General features: G+C 30.2%; 1 pseudogene; it reads left to right on the top strand.

Moving 5' to 3' along the window:
• The first annotated feature begins 723 nt into the window (after positions 1-723).
• On the top strand, positions 724-4,077 carry LOC114372938 (annotated as a pseudogene).
• Positions 4,078-4,949: the final 872 nt, after the last annotated feature.

The raw sequence follows: 4,949 nt of genomic DNA, 5'->3' as shown, positions 1-4,949 counted from the left end.
AGAATCCATTGATGAAGAAGATCCTAGGCCTACAAGCTCCAATGAAGCTTGCATCAATAACCGTCTTAGAAAGTCATGTCTGACAGAACTTTTTAAGACGGTTAATAACCATCTTTGAAAGTTTTGTTAGACAAGACTTTTTAAGACTGTTATTTGTTATTAACCGTCTTTGAAAGCTTTGTCAGACATTACTTTCCAAGACGGTTAATAACAAATAACCATCTTTGAAAGCTTTGTCAGACATAATTTTCAAAGATGGTTAATAGCTAATAATCATCTTTAAAAGCTTTGTCAAACATAACTTTCAAAGATGATTAATAACAAATAATCGTCTTTTAAAGTTTCAGCTTATAAAGACGGTTATTATAATAACCTTCATAAAAAAAATTCGTTTTAATGTCGTTATTTTTAACAACGGTTCAAAATTGTCATTAAAAGTAATTATTAATCGTCGTGAAAAACTCTTTTTTTAGTAGTGAGAAGATTATGTTGGCATAATGGCATCCACAAGTTAGAAAGAAAACAAATACCTAAAAGGGAGAGATTGGTTTTTAGAGGTAGCCATCCACGACCCGAGTTTTCTTATTCATTTTCAAGCATCGGTAATTGAAATCCACTTGCTCTTCTTTTCTTGTTTCCAACACTTATTGTTTTTGCTCCAAACATGTAGTGTTAAAAACTCTTACTCTTTTCATTTTGTTATTTTTTGTGCTAATGTTGAAAATGAATACCAAATTATACTTGGAAGCTTTAGAGATTGAAGAGGGCTCTCCTAGGAATCAAGGGTCTGAAACCCTAAGTTCAAGGGCCAACACTTATGATTCGAAGAGTTAGGGATCTTTTGCTGGGACACACCTAATAACAATAACCAATGTCATGGTTTCTTTAAACTACTCAAGAAAGGATCCCAAATGCATTTCCAAACTTTTCACCCAGTTAAAAATGTTCCAAAACTGACAAGAAGAAAAAGCACGAGAATCAAGGAGGACCTCATTCCATCCCTAAATTCTCTAGTTCTTCATGCATCTCTTGACACTGAGTTTGGCTACTTCAAATCTTCTTGGAAAAACTTCACCCTCGTGGAGATTCAGGCTGCAACTGATGACTTTAGCCATGGTATGGAATTCTGCTTTCAGAAAAATCAAGTTATTGTTTGATAAAATAAAACAATATTGCTTTGTTAGCTAATCCATGGTATGCTAATCCAACAAGTAAGGTATGTTTGAATAAACTTATCCATAAGCACGGATAGAAAAATGAAATAAATTTTTGCATATGTTCTTATAGAGAATTTTATCCAAATATACTCTTAAACCAGGTAATTCTAAGAGAAACCTTTTTTTATGATGACATATTGACATCGTGTTATTTAGGCTGATAAGCTATTTTATATGTTTACTTTTGGAGAAAATTTGATTGGGAAGGAGGCTATGCAGAGGTTTACATGGGCAAATTGGAGGATGGAAACTTTGTTTCCATTAAACGGTTGACAAGAGGGTGCCGAGAAGAAATGATTGCAGATTTCTTGTCTGAGCTTGGCATTATAGTGCACGTGGACCACCCCAACATAGCTAGATTGATTGGATATGGTGTTGAAGGAGAAATGTTTCTTGTTCTTCATTTGTCTCCACATGGTAGCCTGTCATGGTATATATACTAACCATTTTGAGAGTTTTTGGAATGCCATGCAAATTTTGGGATAATAACAAAAGTTATAATTACCTTTTTTTTCTTCTTTGCATGATTTCAGGACCTAGAGAGAAACTGAATTGGAGTATCAGATATAAGATTGCTATGGGGATTGCTAAGGGCCTTCACTATATCTGCATGAGGGGTGTCAAAGAAGGATCATTCACAAAGACATAAAGGCTTCTAATATTCTTCTCTCAGAGGATTTTGAGCCTCAAGTGCCTCTTAAGCCTCACACATCGAATCATGGAACTTTTTATGTTCTAAATCAAATTAGGATGCTAATTGTTTGATCTGAGTAAGTTTGTTTAATGTTAATCTTATACCAGATATCTGATTTTGGGCTTGCAAAGTGGTTACCTGACTAATGGACTCACCATACTATCTCCAAAGTGGAAAATAAATTCGGGTTTGTATATTTAACATCTTTATAAGTTTTCTGTGTTTACATAATTTTTTTTACTTCTTTTCACCAATTAGAAAATATACATTATATTATATTAGCAAAAAATACTGTAAAAAACAGTATGGAGAATTTAACTAATCAGGAAAAAAATAGAACTCACGGTTAAGAATTAATAATTCAGATATGGCTGCGGGCGCTGACAAAATAGGATTGAAACGTTGATTATCTTGTAAGGATACGTTCTATTATGAAAATATTTTATTAATTAAATTCGAATAAAAAATATTTGTGAGCATATAAATTTAATTAGAATATATTAGTAATATAAATTGTTAATGTCATTTAGTCATAAACTATTATATAATCAAGGAAATATTAATTTAATATTAACTTTAAAAGTTATAATTAGAATGAGGTGTAATTAATTATTTGATTAATAATGTAAAAATCTTTACATTAATACAATATATCAAAAGTAAACTCTATTAATTCTCTCTCTCTCTCTCTCTATATGTATTTAAACAAAAAAATCTCTTTGTATGTAATACACATAGATTTTTTTATAATAAATAATAAACTTATAAATGAATAACTTATATTTTTTTTATCAGAGTATCCTCCTATAAATTATTATTAATGCAAAATCAATCTTACCACCAATAATTACCAAAACTAACTTGCAATTCAAGGTTATTTGAATTAGTTGACACACACATATGGAGAGAAGAAAGACCAATTCATTTCAAGTTGATTAACAAAGAATCCTATATAAATGATTAATAATACAAAATCGTTACTAGTACTAAAAGTCTAAAACTAACTTAAAAAAATTATGTTCTTTTTTACTGATTTAACATAGATTTATTGACATGTGCCTATATAGACACATACACGAAGAAAGATCAACTTATATACTTCAAAAAAATTGATATTATTTGTCTTCTGTATAAATGTTGTAGACTATTTTCTTGTTCTCACTGGAAAAACAAAAATTGGATCCACCACTATATATTGCATTGTAATTTGCAAGTATGAATAAAAAAATATAGATGAACAAAAAAAATATTGTAAATTGTAAATCAAGTAACGAGCCATCTATATTTGTATGTCAACATCGATAGCACTATGCATATAGTTTACCAACATAAATTAGGTTTCGTGGAAAGAATTGGTCTCCTACAATATAATTGAATCAAGATTTCCAATTCTCACTAAAAAAAATCTTTACTTTTCTAATGATAACCTTAACTACTTTTTTTAATTGTGTATATCTTTTTAATTTGGTGTATCTAAATATGACGTGTTAAATTTATGCCTGGGTAATAATTGCTAAATGTACCGATTCAGAAATTTGAATAATATTTTGTGTATACTCATATGCCTATTTACACTTAAACTATGAAAGACACACAAAGTAACTTATCATGTCTTCATACTTCTTATTATAATGTTGATGCATGTCTTTGTGCTATTAGCCAATTGTGTCACTATGTCCTTACCTCTGAGGGCATAGCAATGTAGTAAAATTTTACTTCTATATTTTTTTTTGTGCTTTATTCTCTAGTCTCAACTATTAAAACTTGTTATCAGATACTCCTAAATCTATTTTATTAATGAGTTTTGATGTTTGAATTACTGGATTTTGAGAGAATGTGTTTTTCATTGAATTAGGCCAATGTGGGATTGATTTTCACCAAAGGTGACTAGGAGGTTAGTGAGGAGGTTGCTAAGTACAAGGTAAAGTGATATTTGCATACTTTTCAATTTATTTATATTCTTACTATTTAATTGATTGCATTGTTGGTGTCTCAATGATTACTTCACTTTCATAGGCTATCTCATACCCAACACTTATCGCTGCACCACACATGTTTGTCAATGCCTACAAGAATGTTCTTGCTGTTGTGGTTGAGATAGATTATTCTTTCCCTGAGACAAACAAGGTCAAGGAGTATATCAAGCTATTGGCTTTGACATTTTGATCAACTATCACCAAAATATTATAATTGTAGTTATAGTTGTTCTCTGCAGAGTGAATTTGTGAATAGTGCTTGTGCCTGATTGGTTTCTTATTCTGGAAAAAATAGATAAAATGAAAATATGAAAAAATGGACACAATGAAAATCTGAAGACAAAGTGAATCTATGGTTGTGCATTTTGTACCAAATAATTATATATTACACTGGTGAGAGAAGTGCACTTGAAATGCTTGATACAGGAAATTAAAGGAATAATTATATATTGCATTGGTTATAGTTTTCTTTATTTTTAATTTATCTGCATATTGTTTCAAGTTGGAAGGGAGAAGTTTTTAATCCCATGGCTTCTTGTGGTGAATCAAAAAAGTACAGAGGTTCTAATAATCAAAGTAGATCCGATAATGTTGTGCTTATGATAGGTCATGTACATGATGTTGTTCAATTTATTCAATTTTGTACTGGACTATACGAGTTCTAAATTTGTTTCTAATTCATGAATTGATTGGAATTTAGGAAATAATTTGCATGGTGTCACAACTAAAGTTGTGGATATGCCTCATCACTGTATGTTGTTCTTCTCTAATCATATTTTTGAAAATGTTAAGTTCTATACATAGAGGCTGGTAACTGAATTGTGACCTTTTGAAAATGAAAGTATTATTCTTAGCTTATGCATGTGACCTTTTGTCAAGACTCTTCTGAAATGTGTTGGAAATGTCAAGGAGTGTGCTTGTAAACTGTTTGTCGATCCAAAAGCTTTTTAATTCAATGTTCCTAAAGTTTATTTGAAATTTGTATGCATTTGACAATTTAAATCTTCACTTTCTTCTAATTTTATGTTTATCAAACTTTTTTTTCTCTTTTTATGAGGTGAC

The sequence above is a fragment of the Glycine soja genome, chromosome 11 (genome assembly GCF_004193775.1).
Source record: "Glycine soja cultivar W05 chromosome 11, ASM419377v2, whole genome shotgun sequence".
NCBI classification, from domain to species: domain Eukaryota; kingdom Viridiplantae; phylum Streptophyta; class Magnoliopsida; order Fabales; family Fabaceae; genus Glycine; species Glycine soja.
Note: the sequence above shows the minus strand (reverse complement) of the source record. Positions and strands in the feature narration are given on the sequence as shown.